At 38.2% G+C, this 17221-nt stretch overlaps 1 protein-coding gene and 1 pseudogene across 1 annotated transcript in view; one reads left to right on the forward strand and one right to left on the reverse strand.

The window, feature by feature from the left end:
- The window catches only part of MARCHF1 (membrane associated ring-CH-type finger 1), an 816302-nt gene that overhangs the window by 500844 nt on the left and 298237 nt on the right, over positions 1–17221 (forward strand). The gene's annotated exons all lie outside the window — the stretch shown is intronic.
- The window catches only part of LOC122422003, a 70825-nt pseudogene continuing 63703 nt past the window's right edge, over positions 10100–17221 (reverse strand).

Genomic DNA, 17221 nt, shown 5'->3' on the forward strand with positions numbered 1-17221 from the left:
CTGGATGGTAGCTAAGATCCCACATGCTGAATCCTGTGGTCCCAAGATAAAGAAGCAAAATAAAGCCACAAAGATCAGGTGCCAGGGAGCAAGGTATGTGGGACCAGAGCAGCCCCAAGGTTGAGAGCCTGTGAGGTGGATGTCAAACGGAGTGTCACCTACTGCTTGCATCAGGCATTTTCATCACCATCTTAGCTGTGATGAAGAGGGAGAGAAGACAAAGTCTGTTCTCTGTGGTTTAGCATCCCTGCCATGAATTTGTCAAGAGAACTTCACTCGTAGCCCAGGCAACCGCAGCACTGGCCCCAGAGCCCCAAGGGACAGGATGAAGTGATGACATTCTGTGCCTTATAAAAGTCTGAAAAAGTTAATTCAGTGCTATCATTCCTCTCCTTAAAACCCTGAAACGCGCAGGACATGAGGTCCTCCTTACTTCATATTCAGTTTACAGCAAAGAGGAAACAATCTGAGCAGATTTCTCCTCCAAGCATTGCCTGGCTTGGTGGTGCCCCGTCACCCCCTGAGGAGGCTGTTTTCTGGGCTGTCCTGTGAGGAGGGTCTGCAGCTTCCTCCCCTCTTCAGCATATCAGCCCACATTCAACCCATCAGGACTCTGCCTTTGGGTAGAACACCATGCTCCTCTTAGGTACATTCCACATCCTGCTGGAATCTCTGCTCTCTCCAGCAACATTTCTTTCTTTCTTTCTTTTTTTTTTTTTCTGTTCAAGTAATCCACCATTGCCTGTAGCCGCGATCTTAAAACTTTCAGTTGCCTTAAGGCTTTGAAACTGAAACATTCCCCTTTACTTTTAGCAAATTAAGCACTAACTTGATGAGTAGACTGGAGGTCTGCAGACATCATGCATAGCACAGTCAGGTTTATAAGTCTGCCATCTCACTTTCTCTTTTCAGACACCACCAAGGTTGCCCCTCCATGTGGGGTCTCATCACTGGAAGGAGTCTGTGACAGGCAGAGGTCTAACATGTCTCCCAAGATTCCCTGTCCCCCACATAATCCCCAAGGATGTGACTATGTGGGTTTTACTTGTCTGGTAGGTTTATTTTATGGGACTGTTGACTTTAGGGAAGGGGGAAGGGAGTTTTTCTGAGTGCCTAACATCTAATCACATGAGAAAAGCAGAGATTTTTCTCTGGCTCCTGGGTGAAAGGAAAATCAAAGATTCAAATCTGCTGACTTGAAGATGAAGGGACCCATTGGAAAGAATGTAAGTGGTCTCTAGAAGCTGAGAGCAGCCCTCTTCTGACAGCCTTCAAGGAATTGGGTCCTCAGTCCCACAGCCATGAGGACTTGAACTTTGCCAACAAGAAGAATGAGCTTGGGAATAGACTTTTCTCTAGAGCCTCCAAACAAATCAGGCTGGAATTTGATTTCAGCTTTGTGGTACCCCAGCCAGAAAACTCAGTCACAGCTCAAGAACTGTGAGAAAATAATGGGTATTTTAAAGTACTAAGTTTGTGGCAATATGTTACACAGAAATAGAAAATGAATACATTCTACATCTATTCTCATCTCTTTTTTAGGAATCTTTTCATTAAATTGTTTCCAGCCTTCAACTTCTTGCTGTGTCATATGGTCTGTCATCACTATAACAACCATCACAGCCACCTCTAATAGTAAATGAATATGCTAGAGAGTATATCTAAGTGCTACAGCTGAAGTATTATGTTTAAAGTTTCATAAAAAGCCAGGGATCTTATGAAAATGCAGATTATGGATCTGTGGGTTTGGGTTGGAGTTCAAGACTTAAACCAGTTCCCAAGGGATGGTTCAAAGCTCTGTTTGTGTATATAAGTCAAAAAATTCAAGTACAACTTTTAGCTGCATGAAATGACAATTCTTCTTAGTCCATCATTCTTATAAGTTATGTCAGTGACACTTATAAGTCAGTGACACTGACTTTATTTGGATTTAAGTAACTACACACTCAGTTTGGTATTTCTCAAAATATAACCTGAGGGAGGGGAATGGAATGTGACCTGAGGAAAATAACTAGGCGCTGATTACTAAATTCCACCTCTACCCTTGAAATCAGAACTGCTAGAAGCAGAGCTCAAGAATTTATAATAAGCTCCTCAGATGCCTCTTATGTTAAGCAGAGTTTCTCAGCTTCAGCACTGTTAATGTTTTGGACAGATAATTCTTTCTTTGTGAGGGGCTGTTGTGTGCACAGCAAAATGCTAAGATTTCTGGTCTCTACTCTGTAGATGTCAATGGCATCCCCATCCTCTGTCATACCAACAAATAATGTCTCTAGAACTTAAAAAAAATTTATTGGAGTACAGTTGTTTTACAATGCTGTGATGGTCTGTCATACAACAAAGTAAATCACTACACATATCCATATATTGCCTCCTTTTTGAATTCCCGTCCCATTTTGGGCACCACAGAGCACTGAGTAGAGTTCCTTGTGATGTAGATTTTTATTTTGTATCTATTTTTTGCACAGTAGTGTATACAATACACTATTCCCAATTCATCCCACCCTTTGATGTCCATATGTTTGTTCTCTATGTCTGTGTCTCTATTTCTGCTTTGCAAATAGGTTCATCTGAACCATTTTTCTAGATTCCACATATATATGTTAATAGATGATATTTTTTCTTGTTCTGACTTACTTCACTCTGCATGATAGTCCCTAGGTCTATTCATGTCTCTGCAAATTGCACAATTTTGTTCTTTCTTATGGCTGAGTAATATTCCATTGTATATATGCACCACATCTTCTTAGACTTTGCTAAATGCCCTTGAGAAGCAAAATCCCCTTGACTCTTAAATCGGCAGACTGTTGATTTAGGTTTTGTTTAGAAAAGATGTAACTGAAAGTGCGTTTAACACAGGGTTCAGTCACTTTTTTGCCTATAAAAATAGAATAAATGTATATCCATAAAATTATGCTATTAAAGTTAAAACATGGTTTAGTATGTTTCATTAAAATGATCTAGATAGACACTATTTATTTATAAGTGAACTTTTTTTCCAGGTTTAATTCAGTTTGAACTTTGCATTAATTGACACTTTTCTTTGTGAGGTCCTGGTGAATACTCATATCTTTATAAGACTTAAAAGTTCTACTTTTCAAAACACTTTAACTGTGTGATAAAAGCTATTAAAAAGAGTGATTTAAAAAAAAATCTGTCCTCAACATTTCTTATGAATAATGAAAATTGTCTTCATCCCCTCTCCATTGTTTTCTGACCACTTTAGAGATTCTTTACTTCTGGCGAATATCTCTGCTGATTAGCCTGTCACCCTTTTCTCTCCACAAATGAGACAGATGAGTAAAAATCTGATTCTGAAACTTTCTAATGGTCTGTATAAATCCCCATGTCTATTATGTGACTGTGTGTGCTCCCAGTGAGGAAAAATTTATTCTGATGACCATGTATTGCTATCACCAGTAGTAATACCTCCTTTGAATTTATATTTCATGTTGAAGTCTATTGCTAAGGCAATATGGCAACTAAGCCATGTGCGTATCTGTGTAACTTCAACTCCTTTTATTTTTCCATCCTTACAAGCCACAATCCTTTCTTCTCCATATGACCATTTTAAACACAATTTTGAGTTTAAAATCCCTTACAACGTGATTTTTAAATATGTACATAATGAATCCTTGACTTATCTCTAGGAGGTGGTGATCTAGGAAGGGTGGTAAGTACAAATTTTAAGGTACTCGCTTAAAATTAAGTATATTTCTTTGATTGGAGCATTCAGCCCATTATATTTACAGTGATTATTGTTTTGTATATTGTCTTTTTGTTAGCTGTTATGGGTTTGTTTCCATAGGTATTTTTTGTTCTTTCTTCTTTTGCTTGCTTCTCTTTTGACTATAGATAGATAGTGTTATGTTTGGATTCCTTTTACATTTGTGTGTGTATTTATTACTTGTGGGCACTTACATATATACACATGCACACTACTGAATACTATTTGGTCATAAAAAGAATAAATTGCTGCCATTTGCGACAACATGGATGAACTAGGAGCACATCATGTTAAGTGAAATAAAACAGAGGAAAACAAATACTGTGTGATATCATATATGTGGAATCTAAAAAATAAAACAAATGAGTGACCATAACAAAACAAAAGCAGACTCGCAGATGTAGAGAACAAACCAGTGTTGTCATTAAGGGGAGGGATGGGGAAGCTACAATATTGCAATAGAGGGTCAAGAGGCACAAATAATTATGTATAATATAAACTACAAGAATGCAACAATGTACAGGACAGGAAATATAGCCAATATTTCATAATAACTATTAATGGAGTGTAACCTTTAAAAAATTGTAAATCAGTATATTACATAACTGAAACTTATCATATTGTACATCAACTATATCTCACTAAAAGTGGAAAAAAACTCAAGAGGATCCCAGCTACAGGAAATTTCTCAAATCCAGGGGCTATTCAAGAAGAAATGGTTTATCAAGGAGAGTTTTAGTCTCTCTTGTTAAAGTTGGCCCCAGCACTGCTCATTTATTATTCTCATGTCTGTCACTTAAAGTCTCTCAAAAAGCAGTGTGGAGGAGTGGAATTAGACATGGTCTTAAGACTGGACAGACATGTGTTTCATTTAGCTTTGGCACCATTTTGGCAAACAACTAACTCTTGAAATCTTAATTTCCTCATTTAAAAAGGAGGATGAGTCAATCTCATAATTATTTTGTGAAGATAAAATGCAATAAAAATTTGTTAAATGATTCAGTTCAGTTCAGACATTCAGTGGTGTCTGACTCTTGTGACCTCATGGACTGCACCACACCAGGCTTCCCTGTCCATCACCTGCTCAAACTCATGTCCATCAAGTCGGTGATACCATCTAACCACCCCATCCTCTCTTGTCCCCTTCTCCTCCTGCCTTCAATCTTTCCCAGCATCCGGTTCTTTTCTAATGAGTCAGGTCTTCACATCAGGTGGCCAAAGTATTGGAGCTTCAGCTTCAGCATCAGTCCTTCAAATGAATATTCAGGACTGATTTCCTTTATGATTACTGGTCTGATCTCCTTGCAGTCCAAGAGACTAGCAAGATGACTAACACAGGACAGGGCCCATGGAAAGTATTCTGTTATTAATAAATAATAATACTAATTAATAAATAATAATACTAATTAATGATACAATACTATCATTTTACTTATCCTGATCTATTCCTTGTCTGGCTTTGCTTTCCTTCAGCTTATGTGTAGATAAATAGGCATAGCTAGATCAGAAATGTGTCCATATTAATTCTTAACTATAGATTTTTATATACACTCTCTATATCAATTCAGTTCAGTCACTCAGTCGTGTCCGACTCTTTGCGACCCCATGAATCACAGCAGGCCAGGCCTCCCTGTCCATCACAAACTCCTGGAGTTTAATCAAACTCATGCCCATCGAGTCAGTGATGCCATCCGGCCATCTCATCCTCTGCCATCCCCTTCTCCTCCTGCCCCCAATCCCTCCCAGCATCAGGGTCTTTTCCAATGAGTCAACTCTTCGCACAAGGTGGCCAAAGTATTGGAGTTTCAGCTTCAGCATCAGTCCTTCCAATGAACACCCAGGACTGATCTCCTTCAGGATGGACTGGTTGGATCTCCTTGCAGTCCAAGGGACTCTCAAGAGTCTTCTCCAACACCACAGTACAAAAGCATCAATTTTTCGGCACTCAGCTTTCCTCACAGTCCTACTCTCACATCCATACCTGACCAATGGAAAAACCATAGCCTTGACCAGATGAACCTTTTTTGGCAAAGTAATGTCTCGGCATTTTAATATGCTATCTAGGTTGGTCATAACTTTTGTTCCAAGGAGTAAGCATCTTTTAATGCAGTCACCATCACGGCTGCAGTCACCATCTGCAGTGATTTTGGAGCCCCCCAAAATAAAGTCTGACACTGCTTCCACTGTCTCCCCATCTATTTCCCATGAGATGATGGGACCAGATGCCTTGATCTTAGTTTTCTGAATGTTGAGCTTTAAGACAACTATTTCACTCTCCTCTTTCACTTTCATCAAGAGGATTTTTAGTTCCTCTTCACTTTCTGCCATAAGGGTGGTGTCATCTGCATATCTGAGGCTATTGATATTTCTCCCAGCGTTTCTCACGATATACTCTGCATATAAGTTAAATAAGCAGGGTGACAATATACAGCCTTGATGGACTCCTTTTAATGTTTGGAACCAGTCTGTTGTTCCATGCCCAGTTCTAACTGTTGCTTCCTGATCTGCATACAGGTTTCTCAAGAGGCAGGTCAGTTGGTTTGGTATGTCCATCTCCTTCAGAATTTTCCACAGTTTATTGTGATCCACACAGTCAAAGGCTTTGGCATAGTCAATAAAGCAGAAATAGATGTTTTTCTGGAACTCTCTTGCTTTTTCGATGATCCAGTGGATATTGGCAATTTGATCTCTGGTTCCTCTGCCTTTTCTAAAACCAGCTTGAACATCTGGAAGTTCTCAGTTCATGTATTGCTGAAGCCTGGCTTGGAGAATTTTGAGCATTACTTTATTAGCATGTGAGATGAATGCAATTGTGCGGTAGTTTGAGCATTCTTTGGGATTGCCTTTCTTTGGGATTGGAATGAAAATGGACCTTTTCCAGTCCTGTGGCCACTGCTCAGTTTCCCAAATTTGCTGGCATATTGAGTGCAGCACTCTCACAGCATCATCCTTCAGGACTTGAAATAGCTCAACTGGAATTCCATCACATCCACTAGCTTTGTTCTTAGTGATGCTTTCTAAGTCCCACTTGACTTCACATTCCAGGATGTCTGGCTCTAGGTGAGTGATCACACCATCATGATGATCTGGGTCATGAAGCTCTTTTTTGTGCAGTTCTTCTGTGTTTTCTTGCCACCTCTTCTTAATATCTTCTGCTTCTGTTAGGTCCATACCATTTCTGTCCTTTATTCAGCCCATTTTTGCATGAAATGTTCCCTTGGTATCTCTAATTTTCTTGAAGAGATCTCTAGTCTTTCCCATTCTGTTGTTTTCCTCTATTTCTTTGCACTGATCACTGAGGAAGGCTTTCTTATCTCTCCTGGCTATTCTTTGGAACTCTGCATTCAAATGGGAATATCTTTCCTTTTCTCCTTTGCTTTTTGCTTCTCTTCTTTTCACAGCTCTTTGTAAGGCCTCCTCAGACAACCATTTTGCCTTTTTGCATTTCTTTTCCATGGGATGGTCTTGATCACTGCCTCCTGTACAATGTCACAAACCTCCGTCCATAGTTCATCAGGCTCTCTGTTTATCAGATCTAGTCTCTTAAATCTATTTCTCACTTCCACTATATGGTCATAAGGAATTTGATTTAGGTCATACCTGAATGGTCTAGTGGTTATCCCTACTCTCTTCAATTTAAGTCTGAATTTGGCAATAAGGAGTTCATGATGTGAGCCACAGTCAGCTCCAGGTCTTGTTTTTGCTGACTGTGTAGAGCTTCTCCATGTTTGGCTGTAAAGAATATAATCAATCTGATTTCAGTGTTGGCCATCTGGTGATGTCCATGTGTAGAGTCTTCTCTTGTGTTGTTGGAAGAGGGTGTTTGCTATGATCAGTGCGTTCTCTTGGTAAAACTCTATTAACCTTTGTCCTGCTTCATTCTGTACTCCAAGGCCAAATTTACCTGTGACTCCAGGTGTTTCTTGACTTCCTACTTTTGCATTCCAGTCCCCTATAATGAAAAGGACATCTTTTTTGGGTGTTAGTTCTAAAAGGTCTTGTACTCTCTATATAATTAACATTTATTTATAGTTATAAGCTATACACATCACTTGTTAAAATATCCTGTCTTGCTTTTAAAAAGCACAACAGCAAAATCATCTCTACAATGGCCTTTTGCTAACTGAGGAAAAACAAGACTTATTGTTAGCTGGACTTTTCACATAGTATGCAGTTTAAGGTATATATTCACACTAAATATTCTCAAGATTACTGTAGACACCAAGGTGTCCAGATAGTTAAGATACACAGGTTCAATGTCAGTTGAAGAGCTAATGACTTAATGAAAGAGTAAGTATAGGAAATTCCATCCTATTTCTATAGGCAGGAAAATTATTGGCTTTAAGTCTTCACTTTGCTACTTGTCTGTCAAAACTCAAACCAAAGAAACAAGATTCGATTTGGTTTTGTAGAATTTTCAGAAACTCACTTATAAAGTGCAAAATGTTATGCCGAATAGTTTCATAATAAGCATTGTGCTGAAAATGACTCACTCTGCCTTTGACATTTATTCAGACTGTTGCAAAATAATAATTACCTATGTACTACTGAGGAAAAAGGAAATGGAATTATTGCAGTATTGCATTAATAAAGCATTTCAAACTTTTTTCTCTTGATATTTTAGATTTCGTGCAACATGGCAATACTTTTCCTGTTTTGTTTATGCCTCAGAATTAGAGCATAACTGCCTACCCTCTAACTAGTTTGAATTATATTTACAACATGCTCCTAATTTTGTAATGGAGACAGTTCAAGGTGTCTCTGAGTAATGAACTGAGTTGTGTTCATAGCATTCTTTTTAACATGAGGTATATAAACAATTTATAGTGATAATTATGACTTTTTTTTATCTAGTTCTTCTGCCTTTTACAAATTTCAGATTGCATTATAAATGATACAAAAAAGTATAATTTATTTAAAGCGTATATTGTGATGATTTGATATATGTTGTGAAAAGGTTTCTGTATTGGGTTCGTAACATATCTATCATCTCATATGTTTTTTTATTTTTTGGTGGGAACATTTACTTTCTCCTCTCTTGGGAAATTTTGATTGTACTAGACAGTGTTCTCAGTGACCACATCAGATTTTCAGACTCATTCACTGGTGGCTGAAAGTTGGTGCCCTTTTGCCACCTCTCTGTGCAGCTCTTAGTCACTCAGTCGTGTCCAACTCTGTGCGATCCTGTGGACCGTAGCCCGCCAGGCTCCTCCGTCCATGGGATTTTTCAGGCAAGAATACTGGAGTGGGTTGCCATTTTCCTCCTCCAGGGGAATCTTCCTGACCCAGGGATCAAACGTATGTCTCCTCTGTCTCCTTCATTATAGGCAGATTCTTTACTTTTTAATCTTAGAATATGTGGCAGTTGAAACAGTTGTTTTTTGTCTTTTTTTTTTTTTTAATGTTTCCTAATATTCATTCATGTGTTAGTCACTCAGTCATAGTTGTGTCCGACTCTTTGTGACCCCATGGACTGCAGATCACCAGGCTCCTCTGTCCATGGAGTTTCCCAGGCAAGGATGCTGGAGTGGGCTGCCATTTCCTTCTCCAGGGGATCTTCCCCACACCGGGATCACACCGCATCTCCTGCATGAGCAGGTGGGCTCTTTACTGCTGAATTACCAGGGAAGCCCACTTGTTCATTTATCTACCCCTTAAACAGGTTTATTGTAGACTTACAGAAGTCTTTCAAGACCGAAAGTTCTTGTGAGTATGTAACCATAACATACTAAGAAAGTTCAGAACACTTGAATCAATGCACTAACTCACCCATTTACACCAAAAGAAAAGATCAGTTTCTGGACACTGTCCTCCTGAGAAAGTTAATCAGGGGGAAAAAAAAAAATGAGGCAGGCAAGATATTGCTAGAAGTAAAAGAATTTCTAGACTCACTAAATTGTTTTAAATGATCTTTAACCATGAAGGGTAAAAAAAGTAGAAGTCAATAGCCCCAATTAAAAAAAAATTAAATAAAAAAAGTAACTTTCATTTTGAACTAAGGAAAAAAACTTCAACAAATATCTGGTGGTCAGATCATAAGTAATCACTTCATGCTTAAGTATTTCAAATTATGATGCTATTGACTGAAATTGTGTTTGATTTGTTTATATGCAATTTTATTGCACTTTACAAAACTGTTCAGGATGTTTATATGCTCTTAACTTTAAAAGGAAAAAAAAATAAATCTGTGCTTATCTATTTATATGTCTGAAATCATATAAAAACTTATTTATTGGGGGAACAATAAGGTTATGTTTTGTCCCACAAGATCTGTTCCTGTTTAACAATGAGTGAAAATCTCGGACAGCCTTAACTCAGTCCTGGGCGTAGACCAGCTCTGTATGTAACATCTGTCATAGGTGCCCCGCCTGCTCAGTCATTCCAATCGCAATCACTGTAACCATGGTAGCCACTGTTCCTCCTCTCGTGGATACTGGATTTCTTTCTCCTTGTTGAGTCCTACTGGAATTTAACCCTGGAAGACCGGCCCAGACACCTGTGCTGCTACTTGCTGTCCTCACTCTCCCATTTGACAGTTCCCTGGGCGTGTGTTGGAGGCTGTGATTCTTTCCTGATGTCGCCAAATGGAAAATTCCAAAGGCCAAATCTTTGCCATCTGAGTCTCTGGAATGCTATGATGCAATGCAAATTTCCCCCAACTTTCTTTGTCTTTCAATACTGCAGTCTCCTTTCTAAGTGCTGGATATCTAGATATTCTGGATTTTGAGTGTTTAGATCTGCCATTTTTTTTACAGGGGATAGCAGTATGTTTCCTACTTGATTCTCCAATTAAGAACCAATATTCTACTTCCTGTGGTGAGAGGGGAGCCTCTGAATGCCTTATTCACCTTAACTGGAGTATAGTTTCTTTACAATGTTATGTTGGTTTCTGCTGGACAACAAAGTGAATCAGCTATGCATATACACGTGTCCCCTTTCTCCCACTGCCCCATCCCACTCTTCTTGGTCATCACAGAGCCCCAAGCTGAGCTCGCTGGGCTACACAGCAGCTTCCCACCAGCTCTCCGTTTCACACACGGCAGTGCACATCTGTCGGTGTCACGCTCTCATACGTCCCACTCTTCCCCTCCCCTCCTGCGTCCACAAGTCCATTCTCTATATCTATGTCCCTAGCACTGCTCTGCAAATAGGTCTTCTGTAACATTTTTCTAGGTTCCATATATGTGTTAGTATAAGACATTTGTTTTCCTCTTTCTGACTTACTTCACTCTGTATGACAGACTCTAGGTTCATCCACATCACTACAAATGACCCAATTTCTTCCCTTTTATTGGCTGAGTATTTTCATTGGTTATTTAAAAACAAAACAAAACAAAGCTGAGTACTGAAGAACTGATGCTTTTAGAACTGTGGTGTTGGAGAAGACTCTTAAGAGTCCCTTGGACTGCAAGGAATCAAATCAAATCAGTCAATCCTAAAGAAATCAGTCCTAAATATTCACTGGAAGGACTGATGCTGAAGCTGAAACTCCAATACTTTGGCCACATTATGTGAAGAACTGGCTCATTAGAAAAGACCCTGATGCTGGGAAAGACTGAGGGCAAGAGGAGAAGGGAATGACAGAGGATGAGATGATTGGATGGCATCACTGACTCAATGGACATGAGTTTGAGCAAGCTTTGGTAGTTGGTGAAGAACAGGGAAGCCTGGCGTGCTGGAGTCCATGAAGTTACAGAGTTGACATGACTGAACGACTGAACTGAAAAAAAAAAAAAGTAAACTCTGTCCAGATTGTCTTTCCTTCTCAGTGGAAATAAGTGGAATTTCTAAGAAGGAAACTTAAAATCAGACAGATCTCCAGATCTCCAGCACTAATAGGTAATAATCCCTGGGTGAGATATTTAACTTTTAAACATCTCAAGCTTCCCTATCTGAAACCACACAGTAGCTTGTAATTTAAAGATGTTTCATGAGAATAAATGAGTTAGTGAAAAATTGTATATCATCATACTTGGCATATAGCAATTATTATTTTCACAACTAATGATAAAAAACAATCTACATATTGACTGGAAACACACAGCAGAAAAATCCTGAGGAAGAGGTTTTTTGCTTGTTTTTAAACATATAAATAAGAGCTGCAACATTTCTATAGTAGATACAAAAAGATTAAGAAAACTCTGATATTTCATAAACCTATAGCTTGGAAACAGAGTGTATAAAATCAAAGGATTTCTTTTTTGGTATCAAAAGATAACTAATCCATTTAGCCTGAAAAATGTAAAAATATTTTTCTTTTTGAGGGTATTTCCTATTATTAGGTACGTAATCTGTGTCATGGGTTTCCTTTGGTGGCTCTGCCTGCCAACGCAGGAGACACAATTTTTATCCCTGAGTCAGGAAGATCCCTCAGAGAAGGAAATGGCAACCCACTCCAGTATTCTTTCCTGGGAAACCCTATGGACAGAGGAGCCTGGCAGGCTACATTCCATGGAGTAGCAAAAGAGTTGGACACAATTTAGTGACTAAACTGCAAGACCCAAAATTAGATTACACATTCAAATAAAAATATTTCTTAAGAAACTATGGTCAGCCATTTATATTTTACTTTTAATACTGTGTGTTAAATTTCAAACCTTTAGAAGTGTAGATAAAGCATAAATAATGGGGTGAGAAGAACTGAGACAGATGACATTCTCTTCTCCAGTTTACATAAGCTTCCTAAGACTTCCAAATCTTATTTTCTCAAAAGTTGCATTTGTTTTCTCTGGATGATATTTTCTGTGTGTATTGTCCCAATAGCTTCTCCAAGTGAGTATAGAAATCTCAAGAGGAATGCCTGGATGATTTATAGGTGTCATCACACCTCTGGTTTAAAAATATCACCTTCTTTGATATACCATTTAGGAGTATTTTATTGCTTTCTAACTTGTCAGGAAATTGCTGAAGTTTGACTTTTATTATGACTGCATACTCATGTGAGAACTTATTGAAAAGAAGAAATTCACAACATAAATTAAGCAAAAAGCAATCTTAAGCCTGTCATTCAGGATTCAGAACACAAAAAAGAAAAACTCCTTTTCTGAAATCCTTTGCAGGGCTTCCTTCTCCAGTGACATTGTTCTTACCTCTCCAGTCTTCTGCTTTTCTCTTACCTGGGAGAGAGAAGGAAGGCTCCAAGTGCACGGTAGTTTTCTAGAAAAGGAGAATCTGTGCGGTGAGTCGTAGGTGTCTTTAAGAGCAAGTTCACTGAAAGCCCTAAATTCTGTTCTTAGCTCTGGTGAAGAATTGCTGCGCATTGAACACAAGTGATCCTGCACAATGAGCTATCCGCAGCTGTGTCTTAAGATAATAATACATTTTTGTCTGTTCACAGATTTTATGGGGATCAATGAGATGATATGTAAAAATGTACAAAATTTGAAAATTCCATACTAATAGAAAATTAGCTTCTAATTAGCTTCTATTCTAAGAAGTAAATTAGACTTGCAAAATCTTTATGTAATACAAGAGAATAAATAAAATTTATAAAATGTTCATATGAGTAATATTATTTTCTTAGTTTTAATTACCCATCTCATTTGCTTCTAATATATCAGTTTAAAATTTTGACTGCAGAGCAGGGAATTTTCCATGAACATATTGAGTTATTTTAGAGTACAGTGGTTAGTTCCAAATGTTTCTACTTATACACCATGAAAGCGATCAAGGCATTGGTTCCATTTCTGAGACAGCAGTGTTTATTAGATGCTCATCAAAACCAAAAAAATCTCATACATACTCATATACACATTTATTACAAATTTGCTATTAAGAAGGATTTGTAGACACAATTTACAAATAATCATACAATATGTAACACTTTTATTGTAAATTCCAAATAGTTAATTATCATAGAATGCTTTAATTGATTTTGTGATATATTATATCCATAGCCAACCTATGGCTGCAATTGACAGATGAGTGTTGTTCTGACAAAAATTCTGTGTGATGCTTTTGTTTTATTTGACAGTAAGAAAAAACTAAACAATAAAACTGTATGTTAGAAAGTCATGTATTCATCAATGCTCAGTGATGAATCATTTTTTTAGTAAATTGAATAATAGTCTTCAAATACTGGAAGAACAGAACTTCAAGTTTTAAATTTTACTTAAACTATAATGGCTACAGACAAAGCACACTTTTAAATTTAGTCTCCATCATTAATATTTTCTCTGCAATCTTAAGCCCAACAACCAAAGAAACAATAAACCATAACTGTTAGTATTTGTTGATTTCAATGGTATATTCTCACCATGACTGAGATCAAGCTACCAAAGTGACCTCATTAAATGTACAGTTGAGAAGAGAGGCAGAGAAGCAAACACCCTTATATAGTATTTCTAGTATACAGGTATCATCAGTTCAGTGCAGTTCAGTCACTCAGTCGTGTCCAACTCTTTGTGACCCCATGAATCGCAGCACACCAGGCCTCCCTGTCCATCACCCACTCCCAGAGTTTACCCAAACCCACATCCATCGAGTCGGTGATGCCATCCAGCCATCTCATCCTTTGTCGTCCCCTTCTCCCACCCTCAATCTTTCCCAGCATCAGGGTCTTTTCAAATGAGTCAACACTTTGCATCAGGTGGCCAAAATATTGGAGTTTCAGCTTCAACATCAGTCCTTCCAATGAACACTCAGGACTGATCTCCTTTTGGATGGACTGGTTGGATCTCCTTGCAGTCCAAGGGACTCTCAAGAGTCTTCTCCAACACCACAGTTCAAAAGTATCAATTCTTCTGCGCTCAGCTTTCTTCATCATCCAACTCTCACATCCATGCATGACTACTGGAAAAACCATAGCCTTGACTAGATGGACCTTTGTTGGCAAAGTAAAGTCTCTGCTTTTTAATATGCTGTCCAGGTTGTTCATAACTTTCCTTCCAAGGAGTAAGCATCTTTTAATTTCATGGCTGCAATCACCATGTGCAGTGATTTTGAAGCCCCCCAAAATAAAGTCTGACACTGTTTCCACTGTCTCCCCATCTATTTCCCATTAGGTGATGGGACCAGATAGCATGATCTTAGTTTTATGAATGTTGAGCTTCAAGCCAACTTTTTCACTCTTCTCCTTCACTTTCATCAAGAGGCGTTTTAGTTCCTCTTCACTTTTTGCCATAAGGGTGGTGTCATGTGCATATCTGAGGTTATTGATATTTCTCCCAGAAATCTTGATTCCAGCTTGTGCTTCTTCCAGCCCAGTGTTTCTCATGATGTACTCTGCAAATAAATTAAATAAGCAGGGTGACAATATACAGCCTTGACATACTCCTTTTCCTATTTGGAACCAGTCTATTGTTCCATGTTCAGTTCTAACTGTTGCTTCCTGACCTGCACACAGGTTTCTCAAGAGACAGGTCAGGTGGTCTGGTATTCCCATCTGTTGAAGAATTTTCCATAGCTTATTGTGATCCATACAGTCAAAGGCTTGGGCATAGTCAAAATAAAGCAGAAATAGATGATTTTCTGGAATTCTTTTTTGATGATCTGGCGGATGTTGGCAATTTGATCTCTGGTTCGTCTGCCTTTTCTAGAGATCTCTTCAAGAAAATTAGAGATACCAAGGGAACATTTCATGTGAAGATGGGCCCGATAAAGGACAGAAATGGTATGGACCTAACAGAAGCAGAAGATATTAAAAAGAGGTGGCAAGGATACACAGAAGAACTGTACAAAAAAGATCATCACCACCCAGATAACCATGATGGTGTGATCACTCACCTAGAGCCAGACATCCTGGAATGTGAAGTCAAGTGGGCCTTAGAAAGCATCACTAAGAACAAAGCTAGTGGATGTGATGGAATTCCAGTTGAGCTATTTCAAATCTTTAAAGATGATGCTGTGAAAGTGCTGCACTCAATATGCCAGCAAATTTGGAAAACTCAGCAGTGGCCACAGGACTGAAAGAGGTCAGTTTTCATTCCAATCCCAAATAAAGGCAATGCCAAAGAAGGCTCGAAGTACTGCACAATTGCACTCATCTCATACGCTAGTAAAGTAATGCTCAAAATATACAGGTATAATAGAAGTTAATAACCTCCAGAGCTTAGATAAAAGCAAAAATTTAAAAATAATGAGTTTAACTGTTTATTATTTCTGTTTTAATATAACTTACTTGTGACTTTATATGTTAACTCGTTAATAAAGCCTGTGATTAAGATATACTTAATCTTATAAGATATAAGATAAGCCACCATACTCCTGAAGCTTCAACAGTTGGCTCCCACAAACCAGCACAAACCAGATCCAACATGTTGGTCCCAGTTGTGGTTTCATAACAACCTGAAACAATCAAAGTAGGAAATGTTTGAAACTAATAACACTCACTTGATGATTCACTACTACATCCAATCTCCATTAGAGGTTATAACCTTATAACACTTCTTGGGCCTTTTATTGACACAGTTACACAGTCACTGTAGTTGTCATAGAGAAGTTGACATCTTGAGATCACATCACATTCAAAGAAGGGTATAGCTTGGCAATATCTTGAATGTCAGTTTGCAAATAATTTCTGCTACAAAGATAAACTTTTTCAAAGTGAAAAATGATGTTGGCAAGGAAAAGTTTTCCTGTAACTTTTTAGGTTATTTTTGCTGGCCTTAGATTGAAGTGAAACAGATTAACAGGAGAAAAATACATTTAAGTACAAGCATACTGGGGTTCCAGAGATTTAAGACCCAGGGGCAAGTTGAGTAGTTGAGGCTAATGAATCCTGAGTTAAGGAGTAGAGGAGGAGCCGGGGACTTCAAAGGGGAGGAGGGCAAATTCACAGGAAGTTGAGATCAGTTGTTTGTTAGTTAGATATCTGCGTGCCGTGCAGATAAATTCAGATGAAACACCTCTAGTACAGCTTTCTCTCTAATCCAGGTCCTTATCTAAATTACTTTAGGTAGTTAAGGGGAAAATAAAAAGTTCTTCCTGAGTCTCGTGGGCTTTCTTTTTCTTCAGCTCAAAATAATTCACTTGCTGACTGGCAGTTTGGGCAGGCTCATTTTGAACACCTTCAATGGCTTGATGTGAAGTTCTATTATGCCCTTCTGTGGACACATGTGCCACTGTTTTTCTAAAGAATTGGCAAGAGAAACCTTACAGATTGTTCCTATGTGCTCAGACCTCAGTTTTTAGAGCAATAAAATAGGCATTTTAGTCACTGAAAATATTTTAAGGAGTTTCTGCCTGTGCTTTCCCTTTAATATATGCTTCTTCCTACATTATTCATTTAATTAAATATCACTCTTATCCACCAGTTATCAAAGCAAGAAAACTGGATGTAATACTAAGTTATTATTTTCCTTTTTGTTTACAACTTGTAAATAGCCACTATGTGGTATTGCTTCTTCCTAAATAGCATTACCATCTACTACTATTGTCGATTTAAAACATATATATTCACAACTTAAAAGTTGAGCATTATGTTTTATTCAATGGGAATTTTTAGGACTTTAGGCTGGGGGCAGACAGCATTTCAGCTAACCCTGAGAGAACTGT

Source organism: Cervus canadensis, chromosome 19 (genome assembly GCF_019320065.1).
Source record: "Cervus canadensis isolate Bull #8, Minnesota chromosome 19, ASM1932006v1, whole genome shotgun sequence".
Lineage (NCBI taxonomy): Eukaryota > Metazoa > Chordata > Mammalia > Artiodactyla > Cervidae > Cervus > Cervus canadensis.